Source organism: Lissotriton helveticus, chromosome 1_2 (genome assembly GCF_964261635.1).
Source record: "Lissotriton helveticus chromosome 1_2, aLisHel1.1, whole genome shotgun sequence".
Lineage (NCBI taxonomy): Eukaryota > Metazoa > Chordata > Amphibia > Caudata > Salamandridae > Lissotriton > Lissotriton helveticus.
Window position 1 is genome coordinate 347,275,035 of NC_136058.1, and position 18,611 is coordinate 347,293,645.

General features: G+C 47.5%; 1 long non-coding RNA gene across 2 annotated transcripts in view; it reads right to left on the reverse strand.

Moving 5' to 3' along the window:
• Positions 1–3,223: 3,223 nt before the first annotated feature.
• The window catches only part of LOC144803749 (uncharacterized), a 46,676-nt gene continuing 31,288 nt past the window's right edge, over positions 3,224–18,611 (reverse strand). For both annotated transcript variants that reach the window (XR_013605502.1, XR_013605501.1), the window contains exons 2-3: positions 5,253–5,290; positions 3,224–3,805 (exon numbers count right to left, since the gene is read on the reverse strand). This is a non-coding gene — a long non-coding RNA (uncharacterized LOC144803749). The remainder of the gene's footprint in view (positions 3,806–5,252; positions 5,291–18,611) is intronic.

Consider the following 18,611-nt stretch of genomic DNA (forward strand, 5'->3'; position numbering starts at 1 on the left):
ACCCCCCTCCTTCCATGGATTTCCCCTTAGCCATCCTCAGTCACAGTGGAGTATAAATCCCACACCCCTGGACGGATATAGGTTACAGTACGCTCTATACCTTTTGCGTACCTATGACTTGCCCAGTTACCTTGAGGAAGAAGGCTCGTAGAGGGCGTTAGAGGTGTGGCCCGGCCCGTCCTCTGTCATCCCCGGACGGCCCGCCCTTTGTCCGGGCTTCGTCCTGCGCTGCGGAAAACGGATACTGATGTAAATGACGGTGGGCGTGCCTCCGCACAGGTGGGATCACGCACAGGCTCCTGGACAATGGAGTCCCGTGCGGCGTGCAGGATGAGCCCTCCTCAGCAGTTTGGCAGGCACTGGATACTGGATGCAGAGCCCCTCCGGGGGCGGAGGCAGTTTAAGTGCTACTGATACTTTCCACACGAAGCTACTAGATATTTAGAAGGATTTGTGTGTGTTTTAATTTTTGGAAGAAATGATAATTTTTTGAAATCTAAAAAAACATTTTGCAATTGGCTGTGTTACTACAATTGTGTTATCATTTGACTTATTTAAATGTTACTGTTGCTAATTTTCATTTTACAACATTTTTGAATACTTTTGGTAAAAACATAAAATTTGACTTCAAACATTCCTTAATGTATATCACTAGTATATCATTATTAAGTTTAACATATTCTTTCATAATATTGCAAAATGACGATATTTTGCGGTTTAACATTTCTTATGTAAACTCTACCTTACAAAGCTGTCTCGCTGACACCCAAAAGTAGTCAATGTGGAAATGTGTGCCATGGATCCATAAGGTCAAAGTGTACTCATTGGTCCCATTTAGGATGCCGGGCGGGCTTTGCCCGCCCCACACCCTTACGGAAGACAGGACAGCCCACCTTAAGGGTGGGTGTCCCGAAGTCTGCATTAGGATGCGCCCACCACAGTGGCGGGCGCATCCCCCATTTTTAACATTGTGGTGAGCGGTGCTCACTTCACCGCCCGCCACAATGTTAAAACTGAGTGCACGCATTTGCATAAACAAAGTGGCATGCACCGCGCGGTGCCTGTTGCTTTGTTTAGGCAAATGCTGGGGGGGTACCACAGGTACCCCGTGTGCACACCCCACCCCTCACTCACTCACGTGGCCTGCAGGGGGCCCCCCCGAGTGAACACCACATGCCTTTCCGTGCCGGCAACGCCGCCACGGAAAGGCATCAATTTTTGCACATTGCAATAAGGCAAGGCGGCCGGGGCAGAAAAGCGGCGGACGTTTTTTTCCGTCCGCCGCAGTCCCCCCCAACCCCGCCATACTAATATGGCGGGGGTGGATTTAAGAATGGCTGTTGAAAGGATTACCTCCACCAGACCAGCGGCGGCTACCGCCAGCTTGGCGGAGGCAATACGCCCGACATCGTAATGGGCCCCAAAGTTTTTCGTATGCGATCCATACAGATCTGCAGATACATTTTACAACTCATCCATTCAGATTTTGTATTCTGACATCCTTACTTACTTGGTATGTCCCCCACCTAAAAATGTTTTTTGACACTTCATGGGCTCTGTTAAGTCCACTCTACATGTTGTCATTTTGTCAAAAGTGAGATTTACCCACTATAGGCATTTGTGTTGTTGTTGCAAACACAGGCTCCCATCATACTGAATGACATTCCTCCTGAACATTTTTTGGAAGCATAGTATTCAGGCAGATTCAACTGTCGAACTCTAGTTTGTAAAATACCAAATAAAATATGTTTTGGGCCGCAATATTGCTGACTGATATTTTAATGATCTCATTGTTGTTTTGGCTAATAGGTCTTAAAAGAAAAAAAAATTAAAATACATTTTGATTTAAAGATGTCAAAATACTTAGTGTGGCGGGCGGACAAAGTCTGCCCGCCATTCTAATGAGGCCCTATCGGTATGCTGGACCGCCCGCCCTAAGGGCAGGGGGTTCCGTTGGGGGAATTAGGATATGCCCGCCACAGTGGCGGGCACATCCTTCATTGTTAGAATTGTGGCAGGCGGTGCACTCTGCACCGCCCGCCACAATGCTAAAAATGCTTTCTCACATTTGCATATACAAGCGGCAGGCACCGCGCGGTGCCTGCTGCTTTGTACATGCAAATAAAGGGGGGTACCTTCGGTACCCCCCTGTGCACCCCCACTTCTGCCTTCACCAGGGAGGCCCGCAGGGGCCCCCCAAAGCAAAGACCGCCTGCCTTTCCGTGGTGGCATCGCCGCCGCGGAAAGGCACCTATTCACACAAATCCAAATATGGCTGCCGGTGTCTGATAGACACCGCCACCATATGAACCCTTTTCCACCCCGGACGCAAGGCGACCGGGGCGGAAAAGTGGCGGGCGGTGTTTGCCTCCGCTGCGGTCCCCCCCACCATCGTAACGTGTCGGGGGGGAAAAGGGGTGTCGGGCGGGCATTTCTGTCGGGCGGATCGCCACCATGGCATTGGCGATCCGCCCGACATCGTAATGGACCCCTTAGTGTCCATTTTTTAAAATTTCTTTTATTATTTATGGAACATAGATATACATAATACATTTTTGATATTCTAATTTAGACATTGCAAACAACTTAAATTGAACAATTAGTGTTTTTTTCAAATGTTTAACAAAACATGTTTAAAAAAACTCGCTTTCCATCAGGCTTACCATGTCAGAAAGACTATGGGAAACCAAGCATCCTAATCCTAAAGGTGGAAACACCTTCCTATGGGACTACAGGCCGGTCTCTGAATGGCTTATGGGCTCCTGGAGCCAGTCGCAATCCAGCTGTAATGACAGGCCAGTTCAATTCTGACCGGCTGTATGGTAATCAGCTGGTCAGAAATGAAATGGGCTACCTCAGTTGTAAAGCCTCTGACCTAAGGTCGGAGGGTTTACAATAGAGATTGTCATAGGCCCCTTGGTCTCTAAATACATTTTATTTTAGCATTAAATTTCAATAATGTTTAATAGCACTTCTAGATTCACCTTTAGTGACAGGATATAGGGGTAATGGGCGGGGTATTATATTAATACCCAGTTAATACTTCATTTTTACCTACTAACTGAAATGTATTTTAGAGGGAAAAATGAATACAACAGTGAAATTTCAAGACATTTAATTTTTAAAACCACAATAATTATGAATAAATATTAATTACAGCGATACACTTTATTTTAGAGTCAGTAACAGGAAACAAAAAAAACCACTTTTTAATTTTTTTATTTGCAATTACTTGACAAATTGGCAGTTTGCGAAAATAGATATTTGTACAAGCCTTTATTACAATAAATAATATATATATATATATATTGTTTTAAATGGTAGTAGTTTCCCATGCGTTTAAATGGTGATAATGGTCCTTTTTTCCGTTGGTACGCAAAGTCAGACTCTCGCTCAGTGACGACTGGGAAACTGACCTTGTTGTTGCATATACAGATTGATACACCCAAGACAGTATAACGGAAAACCACAAATCACTTTTCAAATGTTTACTGTAAACTTTCCACTTATGGAAACAAAGGGGGCTACAATTGGTAGATAAATATGAAATAAAACTTTTACTTATGAAACCAGAACAACGAGCAACGCAGATATTTATATTATTGTAAACACATTAAGATTCTACCTCCTACATATCACGATTTCGTATTCGGTACTCTGAGAGCATAATGGGGTTATACCTCTGCATTTAATACTCAAAAGATTATTAATAACTACATTGGAACCCTTACAGCTTTAGTAAGGTTGCCTCTTCTGTTTGACAGCATTGTAAAGGTATCCATCTGAAGAATTAAACACATAGTACCTATTGGAAAAGGAAACGCATCAAACAAAAATTAATAAGTTAGTCAGTTTGCATATTATTCAGACCAAAACTTTTAACTTTGCTAACTTAAGGGCATAATTACGAGTATGGAGGTGGGAGGGGTGAGGGGGTTCCGCTGTACTGCAGATTACAACTAACAAAGTTTTATCTGTGCCAGTGGAACACCAGCTGCACAAGGGAACAGTGGTACCCTGTCAGTGGTGCAGGAGCCCCACAACACAATATACTGAGCAGGGACTGGCAAAGTCCCGAGCAGCATACTTGGAGTTCTTCCACCACCAGCAATTTCATGGCAGAGACCCACCATGAATAAGCTGGCGCTGCAAGAACTACAGGGCCCCCATGCCCTGGGAATACATTCAGGGGGCACAACATGCCCCCCCCCCCCCCCATGAATATATTTCCCCCAGTTAAAGGACAGCATGGAAGTCACAGTCCATGCCATGCCATGCTGGAACTTTTTGCCAGTTCCCACTGCAGTGCACCACCATGGGAATGGCCAAAGAACTGCCAACCATATTACAAGCTGCACATTTCCAACTCGTAATACAGTCGGCGGTGCTTGCGCAGCAAAGGCTGCATTGTGCCGTTGTTGCAGCGCTAAAGTCGTAATCAGGCCCTTAGTCATGCTTTTGTACATAGTTAGCCCCATGATTTGCCTGATAGCTGATGCAACTTTGAAGAGCACTGGGTTCCTGCTAACCAGGTTGCCAGTATTATTTCACAAAAATTATGTAAATGCCTAATTGTTCCACAATTGGCAAGGCCCTTTGCACCGCTGTAAGTCCCTAGTAAGGGGTACCTTTTGGTATGTAGGGCATGGGTCCTGAGGAGGGCCCCTTAGAGATGCAGCATGTATTGTCCTGCTATAAGGTTACTAGGTCTCTGAATGTACGCATTAAATTACTTGCTAAACTCACGCATGTGCATAGCACAGCAGTCAGCATTCCAGTCCACTGTACAGAACGGCTCTCCATAGCGGCTGCTGGTACTGCATACTGCATTACATGCCTAGATGCGCTTGTGTACCGGATAGTAGTTAGCATTCTAGTCACTGGCTGCTTTCCAGGGTTTCTGGACTAGACTGTCAATACAAACCACTTCCAGGTTACTTGACCAGCACGTCACACTCGAACTAAAGAGACACTCTGGCGGGAACTTATGCCCGACTGAGTTTCTCATCAAGTACGCTTTTCCTCCCTTCTCCGCCCCTGTCCCCGCAAAGCCCAGATATGTATTGCATGGATACCTTTTTTCAACATTTTTTTTTGCCATTTATTTTAATATACATCCATAATAATATAGTTCAGCAATTAGAGATAGATCACAATACAGCACTTCTTTGGCATATATAACATTGTCCTGTACTAACTTTAGTTACAATTCGAAGAATACCATAGAGAAGGTTATCCATAAAAGTACTTACACATAAAATCAGTCTCATACGTTCAAGTCTTATTTCACCTGTAAGTTTTAGGAAAAGGTTATTTTGGTAAATGTATACAGTCACATATTATTTGTCAGTCTGTAAATATCAGACAGTTAATAAAAGAAAGCAATACAACTGGTGAATCATACTATGTAATTATCTAACAGCAGTGGAGCTAAGGGTTTTGAATTTGCTAATACGTTAAGCAGGCTGTGTGGGGCGTGTGCATGAGATACGTGGGGCCGGGTGGGCGCTAGACAACCAGTGGGTCATTATACACACATCTGGCCGTAGGTTCGCAGTGTCCCCAAGTTTTATGTTTGAGCTGGGCAGTTTGTGCATTCCCTATCTGGCCATTGTCGTGTGGTACATCAGGGTCTGTTTGCAGTAGCGTTTTTATGAAGGTCAACTCAGTGTTTTTATTTAGGCGTCATATCTTTTGTCATCTTCGCCGCTTGTTTTTGTTCCCCCTTCACTCGCCCCCTCGGTCGCTCCTGTCTCGGTCTGTGTTTTCACATGCCTCCAGTATATGTTACAGGAGGTCAGCAAGGGTGCATTGCCTCAATCCAAGCGCCAAGGAGGGGATTTGAGGTGTAGGGTCCAAAAGTGGGGAAAGGTGGAGGTTGATAGCGGGAGTTGGTGAGTCAGAGGCGAAGGGAGAGTTGTCTTTGTTCGAGTTGCAAGAAGGAAGGGAATTAAGGACAAATTTAGGGGGAGCTCGGTACAGATCAGGGCGGTATGGTAGAAGGAGAGGGGAGGATTGTGTGGAGTCCTGGGAATGTAGGAGGTTAGAGAGGAAAAGAGGGGTGGTGGTTGAGGAGGTCCTGTCGTCGAGAGGAGGTGGCTGTAGGGGAACGGGCATCTGGCAGAGTGAGGGAGGTTGGGAGAAAGAGAAATTGAAGAAAGGAAGTGGTTCTGCTGTGCCCGAGGGAGGGAAATGGAAGGGGTACCAAGGGGGTAGCACAGCATAGTTGGAGGAGAGGGTGGAAGGAGAGAGATGCAATGGGTTGGAGGACAAATCAGTGAGAAAAACGAGGGGAGGAGGGGGTAGAGGAGAGGGGTGATGGAGGAATAAGGGGGAGCGTAGTGAGGGTTAACCTCGGGAGAGGGTTGGAGGAGAGGTGGACTCAAAAGGGGGGTGGCATGTAGGAATATGGGTGAGGAAGATATTGGGGAACCGTGATGGTGCAGATTGGACGAGGAGCGTATTAGTTAGAGGTAAGGCTGAAGTGATGAATGGGAGGGCAAACTGTGAAGGGTGAGGAATAGGAGAGGAGGGCACAGGGGAGGGAAGAGGGCCTGCCTGTGCTTCTCGAGGGTGCACCCTAATGGTATGTAGGGGAGTCAGGGGAGGAGAAAGTGAGTAGTGGGTGGAGCTAGGTGAGGAGTTAGGGGATAACCCAGTCGCAGAGGAGAGGGGAGTAGGGAGGGGAAGAGGTGGTCAAACAGCGAGAGACAGGAGTCTTTGCCTTGGATCATGACAGTACCGTTATTATAGAGTGAGATAGTGAGGTAGCCATTGAAACGCGCAGAGTGGGACATTTTTAGTTGTCTGCCATGAGGGATAGAGGAGGAGGAGGTGACGTTAAGGAAATTATATAAGCTGGTGGACCAAGAGGGGGTGTCGTGAGTGAAGAAGAACAAATCTTTTGAGCCTCCCAAGACGACCATTCTAAAATTGATTAACAAAAAGGGAATCAGGGAAACGTTCAATAGTATTATGTTTCAATCGTTTTACTGAAGCTTTCTTCTGGTTGGGAGGATAAATGATTTTGTAGCAATTAATTCCAGTCTTAACTCGAGTGGTAGCCATGTTGGGAAAATTAGCCGGAGGGAGGTGGGGGGGGGGGGGATATGAGAAAGGTGTTACTAGGAAGGCTGTGGTGATGAGAGGTAAGAGGCCAAAAAGGAGGCACATATTCCAGATGTTGGGTGAAGAAATCAGAACTAATGTGTCGTCCGGGAAGTGGGGTGGGTATTTGTGGGGCCCTTCATCTAAGTATGCATGGTGTCACTTGGCACTAGATAAACAAAGGAATAGTTTACATATGAAAGGACCAACTTGACCATTTTCAAAACCATCACAAAGCAAATTTGGTCAAAGTAGAACAGATTATCATGAACACCCAGTGACCACTGGTGATCACTGACTTTAACATCAGCCTGTAACAGAGGCACATTCGGCACCAAACGTGTTGCATGCCGATAATCTCAACAGACTACTATTGAACCCTAATCTCCTGATTAACATTAACATTAGGGGGAAAGAGCATGGGGTGGAACAAGATCTGACTAACAAGGTTTAAGAATGCACAACAACATCGTCATCATAAAACCACCTCTAGAGGTACTCAGAACAGGGTGCATAACTCGTACTAAATGGAAAACATTTCCTAGCACCACATGTCCGTATAAGGGCCTTGCGCCCTAAATACCTTGGAGACTCCCAGGCCAACTTGGCAGGGGGCACAGATGCCCTGAATCCATAATCCATAATGTCAAGGCTGCTGCCAAGGCAGTGGGAGTCCTAACTCAAACAAAACTGTCTTCACTGATAAAGTTGTTTAAAAGATGCAGCTGGCACTACTTGCTGCACAGCTGTAGAAGCCCTAAACGGTGCAACTAGCACTACTTGCTGCGCAGCTGTAAAAGGCCTAAACTGTGCAGCTGGCACTACTTGTTGCACCGCTGTAGAAGAGGCAACAGCATCCTCATGATGGTCATGTGGCCTCCTTCACGGCCAGCTTGACGGTCCGCGCTGTGCGTCAAGGTTGGAAAGTTGAACCCAGTTATACAGGGTTGCTTGAGCCACAGATTAAGAAAAGCGGCCACACGCTTGCCTCTGCCACCGGCCCAGCGGATTGCAATTATTTAATCCAGCGTTCAGGCCCCAGCTGTATTCAGCCCAGAAAACTATTTTCCCCGGACCGTCTGTGCAAATTCAACCCCCATCGGGCCAATAGTCCTCCTGCTACAGTGGTCCTCAACTCCTTCACACACACTTAAAATCTCTTTCACCCACAGGACCTCAGGGCAATACAGTCCGGCAATGATAGTAAGTTTGTCCATTATTCCTACCCATCGCCGCGTCTTCAGCACACTCTCCGTCTCAGGGAATCGGATAGCACAGCTCCGGACTGGTGGGGGGGGGGGGGGGGGGGGGGGGGTTAGGCCTCACCACTCACGAGCTATTCACTTTATTCAGTGCCCTGGCTATCTGAGCATTGCTGGTACTGGGCATTGGCACTGATTAGTACTGGCACTGAGCCTCACTGGCACTGGTCTCCAATGTTGATCACTGTGGGGCCTGGGTTACAGTCACAGAGCATGGCCGAGCATGGTGGTGTGTATTACAATGTCCCAAATCCGCCATCTTAAGGTCAGGCGGCATGGGCTGGTCGTGTTCGCTCAGGCAGGCTGCAGGCAGCGTTTTAGCAGAACGCATATGAGAGTCCAGTTGAGAATGGGCTTAGAGAGTGGTAAACTCGCTGCAATGGAGCGCAGAGGGCAAAATCGGAACAAATAAGGCAGCGCTTCTTCGCCGCCACGCCATTTTGCGGTCATGTGCCTCAAGATCGCAATCGGGACACCCCTCTCATCGCGCAAAAGTCAGGGAATCTAAGGTAGGCGCCGCTTCTCCTTGGATTGCAATGCGCTCACTTCGCTGGCTTCATGGGGTGTATCCGGATCAGGAGGGAGGGTTGTGGACCGTCTTGAGGTGGATCGGAGTCTGGACATAAAACGGCGGTCGGCATTGCGTCTCCTGGTCCAGCAAAAAGACAGCGGGCAGCCCGTTCCCTCGGGTGAAAAGTGGCGCCGAGCGGCTCATTTGCTGTACCAAGTGTTGCGGTCACCGAATTCACAGGTTTGGCATGATTTCGCGCTCTGCCCCACACTATATTCAGCGCGATTCGGGCTCGGGCCCCTTGCAGAGAGCCAGTCCCAAACTGGTCCGCTTGTCTGGGGGGGCTCTGCCCGCCTGCTCGGAACCCCCCGACCCCCCCCCCCCGTAGAAACTGCACGGGAGGCAGAGACCGCAGCGAGAAGTGTTGGAGGGGCCGGGCCCAAGCCCCAGAGCCACCCCCTCCACCCAGGGCAGTTTGTCTTTTCAGAGCAGGGGCAAGAAGGCGAGGGGTGACAGGATCACATAAAGCACTCTATGGCACGATCCCCAGCTTCCGGGTGGATACATTCAGAGCCTACTGTCCAAATCGCCATATTAGATCGGAAGGGTAAAGGCTGTTAGTAATTAGCCGGTTTAAGAAACTTAGAACAGGCGGCAAAACTGTTCATCTGGCCTCAAAATTATGGAACACCCTACAGGTGGACTTGCGTAATTGCTCCAATCTTATCTTTAGGAAACTCTTGAAAACTGCACTAGGAGTATAATTTCTATCTGCACGTGTTCGCCTGACTTTCCTGTTAAGATAGCACAGAGATACCCCTTTGGGGTTGATTTCTGCGCTTTATAAAACCTATACATACTGGGGGTACTTGGTCTTCCGGGATCTGCGCTTGCTGGCGCAGTGCAAGAAAGAACTGAAGTCAGCGCACATGGGTGCGTCTAAGCAGCTCCTGCGCAGTCATCTCAGTGACAAAGACGCCAACGACGCCTACCGACACGCAGGGGTACTGCTGATGAAAACTTTCCGGATCCAGTCAGATGCCTGGGGTTAATTCTAAGGTAAGGAATCTATCAGTATGTGTTTCTTTCAGATTCTAATATTTAGGTGGCTCACCCAGACCCTGAAACTAGTTTCTGTAATCTAATGACAAGAAGGACAAAGAAGATGCTGTGCAGATAAGACTCAACGCCCACCAACTTGGCTCCAGCCCTACTGGCCTGTTTCCAGCCCTTGAAGAAATGACAACTGGCCTGCCGTCAGCGACCTCCACCAGCCAGGGAAAGACTGCCTGCCTTTGAAGGAGGCCAGAACTCCAGAGGACAGCCACTCAGTACATAAGAAAGAACTGCAAAGGACTCTGGTGCAGTCCGGATCCGCAATTAATGACCACTTTGCACCTGATGCCTGTGTCCAGGTGGCCAACCGATCCAGAAAAGGTCACCCAGCAATCCTGATTTCAAGTCCAGTGATGGCTCACCCCTCCTGGACTCCACGACGAGGCCTGCAGTGTGAATCCAAATGCTCACCTCGACGGCGACCAACTCTGGTAAGAGAAACCTGACGTCAATGGAAAAACCTATACCCAAAGCCCCTTGGCCTTGAGGAGCTCGTCCAACGGTTTATCTATGACCTACAACATCACAACTTACCTATCCTGTCACTGGTTTTATCTGTGCAGACTCCAGTCGTCAACTGCAGCCTGTTTTCCAGTGTTTCCATTAAATTGCATTGTGCACACGACTGGGTGTTTTCTCCCTTCACCCGGCCAAGTCCGGGCCGCTGGTGGTGTAATATTTGTGCTGCCTTGGGTCCCCCATGCTTGCATAAAAACTCCAAAGCTTGAGCCCTGCTGACGCTTTACTTACCTGCAAGCAGTGTGTCTTCAAATACCCCACAGTCTCCATTGGTTAACATTGGGCCTGATCTTCAAATTTGACCCCTGCACCCGGCTGCCGCTGTGCAGCTGGTGGTGCAGTGTTTGTCCTTAGATGAACCTTGCCCTCTGCTCACCCAGCATCCCAAAGACTGGATTTGGTGACTGTTAGATTTGGGGGTCTCTGGTTGGCACAGGTAAGAACTTGTGACAAGCAGGAACCCTCTCCTCTAGTCAGGGCATGGGACTTACTCATTCAAATAACCCCTGCTCACCCTGTAGGTTGCGTGGCGCGAGCAGACAAGGCTAATCTCGGAGTGTTATTGGTTAAGCATTTGTAATCACACAGTAGCTCCGTGACAACACCACACTAGGGTTTGTATGAAAAATAGGTGTTATATCAGCAAGACTTAGTACAAGACCCAGATAACGTTTCTAAATCAGCCCACAAGATTATTTAGGCAAAAAGAGTTTTTAGTAAGGCGTAATTTCAGAGTCTGTGCGCAGCGTACTTCTAAACTCGGCCCGACGGTGAAGCCAACAGAGTCTGGGGCGCACGGAGGACGTTTCGGTCCTGTGCGCTTTGAATACAGCGTACGATGCGGGCACACTACCTTTTGCTTGGGGGGAGTTAGTCACGGACGATGCGTTGCTGCGCCAAGCGGCTCACGCAGCGGTGCCCTCCTTGTCGTGTTGAGAGTCACGGCTCGTAGGCTCTAGGTCGCGTTACTAGGAGGGGGGGATGCTTTGTGGATTCGGGGCACTTCGTTGAGGCGTCCGCGCCATACCTGGAGTGGAGGCGCTGGAGGCTCGGTGTGGAGCGGCAGTACGCTTCGTAGGTACGGGTCGTACCCAGCCGCTCTACGCGCAGTAGCCTATGGAAAGCAGCAGGAGGTGCATCGATCAGACCGATGCAAAGGGGGGAGAACAAAGCCCAAAAAGTGGAGTCCGGGCCGTACGTTGTGAGCTACGGCTGAAAGTGCGACAGTCTCGTTGCTCGGGCCAGGCCGGTCCAGACGTTGCGAGCTACGGCTCGGAGTGCGGCAGTCGCGTTGCTTGGGCCCAGCCGGTCCAGACGTTGCGAGCTACAGCTCAAAGTGATGCAGAAGTCTCGTTAGTCGGGCCGGGCAGGTCCATTCGTTGCGAGCTATGGCTCGAAAAGGGTGCAGAAGTCGCATTGCTCGGGCCGGACATGTGGGCACAGGGTTCTCAGAGTGTGCAGTAGTTTGGCATGAGGCGCGCACACAGTTCTCTCCTTTAGCGCTGCGGGATAAGGCAGCGCCCTCAGCAGTTCTTCTCCAGGTCGTTAGAGTCCACTGGTCCTGGGACTCTGTTCAGGGGGCAAGCTCACACACAAGCCCTTGGAGAGCTTTGAAACACAAGTCTTTAAAAGTAAATAGTCTTTGCAGGTTCTTCCTTTCCTTCAGCAGCAAGGCAACCACTGCAGGCCAATCTCCCAGAACAGAGACAGTAGTCGTCCTTCAACTTTCTTGGTTCCTTCTACTTAGGCAGAGGTTTTGTCTTGGTTCAAGCAGGATCGGATTTCTTAGGAGCAGGGCTCCTATCTTTATACCCAAAATCCTTTGTTCTTTCAGGCCAGGGGGGCCTTTGCCTAATCCAGTCCGTACCTTGAGCACTTTGTTTTGCAGACTCTGGCTTCTTCTTTCAGTGTGCAGGGCAGGGAGATCAGAGACTCCCCAGGAGGGGGAGCCAGCATTGTGGATGACAAGTACAGTCCAGGAGTACTCTGTTGACAGTCTCCCCTCTCTCCTTACAAGGTGCAGGGCAGAGACATCAGACGCTACACAGGAGGTGGAGCCAGCATTGTGGTGGCAGAGCACAGCCCTATTCAGAGCCCAGGGGCACTCCTCCCACCTATCCTGGTGTAATCTCTCTATTCACCACCTGGCAGCCCCAGCTGGTCTCTTGGAATCCCCCAGCCCTGTCACACACAGAAACCAGACAGCAGATACATATCAGAGCAGAGGCAGGCTGAAATGGTTAGGCAAGCAAATACCAGCTTTCTAAAAGTGATATTTGCAAACACAGGATATTAAAATAAACTTTACTAAAGGATGTATTTTATTATTCTGAGTTCAGTCATACTAAACTTTACTTTCTACCATGTTCCCTGAGTCGGTTAGGAATGTAGGATGTAACAATTCCAACAGCCCATTCTGGCCTATGAGAACAGGTAGCCTTGCAATAGTGAAAAACGAAAATGGCTGTAATTCACCATTAGGACATGCCACACACATCAGGGCTTGTTATACCTTATGCTTACAATGCACCGTGCCCTTGGGCCTACCATAGAGGTGACTAATATGAAGTTCAGGGAAGGTTTAGGGACTGGCAAGTGGGTGCACTTGTGCAGTCACCATGACAGTACCAGACTGCACACAGGTTCTGCAATGGCAGACCCTAGACACATTTTACAAGGCTGCTTCTGTGGGTGGCACAACCAGGAATGCAAGCCCACTAGCAGCATTTGGATTCACAAGCCCTGGCACTCCTGGTGCACTTTACTAGGGCCTGACAGTAAATCAAATAAGCCAATCATGGAAACCAATCAACATAGATACTTTCTATAGGGAGCACTTGCACTGTGATACTGATTGTCAGTGGCATAGTGCTCCGAGCAGCTAACACCAACAAAACACATGAGGCACAGTAACAAAAATGGAAGGGAGACACATGCCAATGGTGCCAGGTCTAACATTTACTTACCTGCGAAACCCAATTAATTTTCTTCCATAAGTTAACATAGCAAATACTGAAAATTGCAAGAGTGTCCATTTGAAACTGTACATAATTCCTATTTAAAAACACTTAACTTTTCGCAAAGATCTTTGTTTTACAATAAATCTTGAAAGAAGCTTATACAAAATTGGCTTTGGATTCCCTTTGAGTCGTGTTTTAATTTATTGGTCATTGTATGCACAACAAATATCTTATACTCTATGTTAGGCCTATGGCTGCTCGCCCACACTACCGCAAGAAAACAAGTTACTTACCTGTAACTTTAGTTATCCAGTATTGGAAGCTTTCATAGATTCACATGCCTGAATCATTCCCAGTCGTCAACACGGGAGTCTCCGGTACAAAAAAATAGCAATGCTTAGTAGTATAGCAAACTGAAAAGAGACCTAGGCCCATTTCCCTTTTGCAACCCATAACCTTCGTTATGTAAAAGAGACCAAACTTGTCCGTGAACCAAACACTCCTGAGAACCTTTTGCCCCTCAGATTTTCATGCACTTGTGCCATTAACACCTTTTGTGCTTAATCCGAGGTGAGCCTCTCAAGGGGAGGAGGGTGGGTTGCATGTGAATCTATGAAAGCTTCCAATACTGGAGAACTACAGTTGCAGGTAAGCAACTTGTGTTCTTACTCCTGTATTGGAGCTTTCATAGATTCACATGCCTGGATCAGAATAGCGAGCAGTAGAATAAGGGACTTATCTTTTATTTTTAGACTCCATGCAGACCTGGTATAGCTATGCAAGACATCATTTATCTATACAAATTGATTATGGAATTCTGCATATTAGAAATGTAACCACTCACTAAACATAATAAAAACTGCATTTGTATCCAAGAAACCAGGACGGAGGGATGAAAAGAGGGCTCACCGTTACTGGATAAGGTTTCTCAGCACCGCTTCTCCCACCACCACATCTCTTCCTGTGGCTGCATCCAAGCAGTAATGCCTGGTGAAGGTGTGTGTACTCTTCAAGGTCGCTGACCTGCAGATATCCTGGATCGGTACTCCCGCAAACAAAGCAGTGGAGGTGGACACTGCTCTTGTCGAATGGGCACGAACTTGTGCATTTAAAGGCTTTCCAGCTGTCTGATGACAATACTCTATCGCACTGGAAATCCATCTGACAATTCCTTTTTTTGATAAGGGAAGCCCTTCCTGGGTGTGCTGAAGGCAACAAACAGTTGTGAAGATTTGCGGAAGGGTTTTGTCTTTTGTAAATAGAATTTGAGACAGCGTTGGACATCCAGCAAGTGGAGAGCTCTTTCCGCTGCGGTTGTTGGTTGAGGAAAGAACCGTTTGAGCATTAGTGGCTCATTTAAATGAAAGTCAATTGGAACTTTTGGAATACATTTTGGATTAGTCCCGAGTATCATTCTATCCTCTTGAAATTGTAAGAAAGGGTCTTGAATCGTGAGAGCCTGTAATTCCCCCACTCTCCTGGCTATAGTGAGCGCTATGAGAAGCAGAACTTTCCATGATAGAAATTTAGGATCTGCCCTGTGTATTGGCTTGAAGGGCTGTTTCATTACTTGAGAAAGAATAATGTTCAACTGCCAGAGAGGTGGTGGAGGCTTTACTGGAGGAAAACCCCGGAATAATCCTTTCATGAATTGTTGGATGACTCTTGCAGACCACATAGTTGGTCCTGAGGAAGTCCTCCTGTAGAGTGATATTGCAGCTAAATGTACCTTTATCGATGCATGAGCCAAAAGTAAAATGTATGGAATAATCTCATGCGCTGCCAAATTCAGAGGATGAATGTTACATCTTTGGCACCACAGACGGAATCTTTCCCATTTCATTCTGTGGGTCTTGTCCGTACTCTCCGCTCTGGCTTTTGATAGGATGTCTTTGCATTCCTCTGAGATCTTTAGATGGTGAAACTTACAGTGCTCAGGAGCCAGGCCGCTAAGTGCAATAATTTTGGATCTGGATGTAGCACTTGTCCCTGGGACAAAGTCAGAAGCCCCTGTATTGGCCAGAGGCGAATCGGATGGACCTCCGACAGTAGAGGAAGCTCTGTGAACCAGTGCTGCCTGGGCCACCATGGGGCTGTCAGGATCACCCGGCACCGCTCCTTCTTGATCTTCATAAGAACTCGTGGCAGGAGGGGAATTGTAAGAAAGGCGTAAGCAAAGACGCCTGACCATGCCATAAAAAACGCATTCCCGCAGGATCCCCGTTGGGGAAGCCAGCTTGTGAAGAACCAGCATTTCCCGTTCTCTGCTGTTGCGAAGAGGTCTACTGTTGGTTCTCCCCCATCTTTGGATGATGTTGTCTAGAACCCCTTGGTCAATCTCACATTCGTGGCAGGTAGATTTGAGCCTGCGGAGTGTATCTGCTTGGAAGTTCTGGTCCCCTGGGAGATGTTCCGCTGTTCTGGATATCTTGTGTTGCAGTGCCCATTCCCATATTCTATGGGCCTTTTGCGACAGGGAGAGTGATCTTGTTCCTCCTTGTTTGTTAAAGTAATGCATAGCTGTTGTCGTCCGTTCTTACTAACACAGTTGATATTATTTTTGGTAGGAACGCCAGCAATGCCAAGCGGACGGCTCTGAGTTCCAATAACTTTATATGCATCTTCTGCTCGTGCAACTTCCAGCGGCTGCTGACTTTAAGGTCCTGAAGGAAGGCTCCCCATCCTCCTAGGGACGCATGTGTAGTAATTATCAGTGGGGCTGGCTCTGTGAGGAATGAAAGGCCCCGCGAGATGTTCCGCTCTTGGGGCCACCATTTCACCGCTTGAACCATGTTCGGCGTTACCTTGACTATGTCTTCGAAGGATCCCTATGCTCGAAGCCATTGTATATCTAGCTGCTCTCGCAACGGACGCATCCTTAACCTGCAGCAAGGTACGAGGGGAATGCAAGATGACATCGTTCCCAGCAATGACTTGTACTTGCATACTGAAAGGCACTTTCTTTTTGTGAAGTCTTTGAAAAGAGATGTAATTCTCATTTGCCTTCCTTTGGAGGGGAAATGCCTTGTGTCCAGTATCGCTCCCAAGAAGGTGATGTTTCTTGTCGGTTGAAGGGATGATTTTTCCTCGTTTAAAGTCAGACCTAACCTGGCAAACAAATCCACGCAAGCCGCTGTTGGCGATCGGGCGGATGCTGCTGATGGTGCCTTAACCAACAAGTCAGCGTGGTAAGGAAATACTTAGTGTCTGTTTCCTTAGAACAACCGCCATTGGAGCCAGGCATTTCATGAATATTCTTGGGGCTGATTTCAGTCCGAACTGCAGTACCTTGAATTGGTAATGTTCTCCGGCAACCATGAACCAAAGGTACTGCCTGTGGGAAGGATGGATGGGGATGTGAAAGTACGCATCCTGTAGGTCTGTGGTTATGTGATCTCCTGGGTCTAAAAGTAGAAAGATGTCCTGAAGAGAAACCATTGGGAAAGATTGCTTTTAGAGATAGGTGTTTAGGGATCGGAGGTCTCAAATAGGACGCCATTGGAGAGTGTTTTTCTTGACTAGGAAAAATCGTGAGTAAACCCCTTCCCCTCTGGGAGTTCGGCACCGGTTCTATTGCTCCCTTTCGGAGCATTGTCCGAATCTCCCGATGCATCTTAAGTAAGTGCCTGACCACCTTGGTGGTGTACAAGGGGGCGTTTGTGGAAGTTCGAGAGTGTGTCTTAATTGAATTATGTTGAGGACCCACTGGTCCGTAGTTATTTGCTGCCAATTTTGGAGATAATAAGCAATCTTTCCACCCAAGGGAACATGTGACGCAAGAGTGATAGGTGTAGCCGGATCCTGAAGGCTGTCTTTATATATAAAAATCTTTATTTGGATAAAAGAAAAATATCCTTAAAAGCGTAACAAATTGAATCCACAAATCGGTACATTGTAATTAAAAAAGCTTCAAAACATTTTTTCACAGTTAAACAGTAAAAATCTATCGACACCTGTTACTCGATTTATATTACCCCTTAAAAATTAAAACAATTAAGTATTAGACAGTGATAACACTTAGCAAAAGAGCAGGGGGATTTGATATACTGGCATATAGCAGCTAAGACTCATTTTTTTTTTTTTTTTTTTGCTTAAAGCTAAAGGCTAAGATGCAGCTTGGATTGGGTCACTGGACGGGACAGCGCGGGGGAATGCTGCTCCTTCCGCCTTAGCTGTAAAGATGCGATAAGCTTCCCATATATATGTTGTAAAGGCGATATTCAGAGCTATGTTTTCTGGGCACAGAGAGGTGATAATTGCCTGTCTACAGGTCCGAACACCCAACCTGTTCCACTCTGCTCCGAGTTTACGTCTACGTTGGGACGTAAGTGCGGGGCATAAGCAAACCACGTGCTCTAGCGTTTCAGTTGTCATGCCGCACCCTTTGCAAGTTAGATCTTCCGTGGTACGCTGCCATATGGGCAGATCTTTTTAAAAACGCCAAACCCCAATCTGATGGCCAGAAAACTCCGCTTTAAGTGCAATGAATAAGAACAGGAGAGGTAAGTAGCCGGGGATATGCGCCCATAAGAGTTCATGACTGACCATGCATGACTGCGTCTGCGGAGTAGCGCTTTGTCCATAATGAGCGAGCACATTCTGACGCTCTTTTTGATACATGTTTTAAATGCTGTCATGCTGGGATTGAGGGCCCATAGATCACCCGCAGCCATTTCGCGGATAGTGTCTGTAAACAGGCGGCCATACGAGCCCCCAGGGTTCTTCTGACTAATCTCCAACCAAACTAGAGACTCTAAAGTACCTATAGCTGCTTTTCTAAGTTTGTGACAAAGGTTTAGATATGTGCCGGTGTTGAAAGCCTCATGATTTAAAAAGCCCAGTTCTCGCCTGATCTGGGCAGCAGAGGCAGATTTGGGCGAATGTAGCACTTTTTTGTAAATCTTGGTCACAAGTTGGTTCAGAGTTGTGTTTAGCTTACCCCTAAATATTTCATTACCATACGTACGGATGGGTGCGATTTTTGCTCTAAAAATTTCCAGTAGGAATGAGAGGGTTGGACCGGACAGCTCTTTAGCAAGCTTAGATAAATTAACCTGTAGGATTGTGGCTTTTACTGCAATTTCATCACGCTGTTTGAAGAAGTTACCCCTGGAATCAAAGTGGACCCCTAGGTAT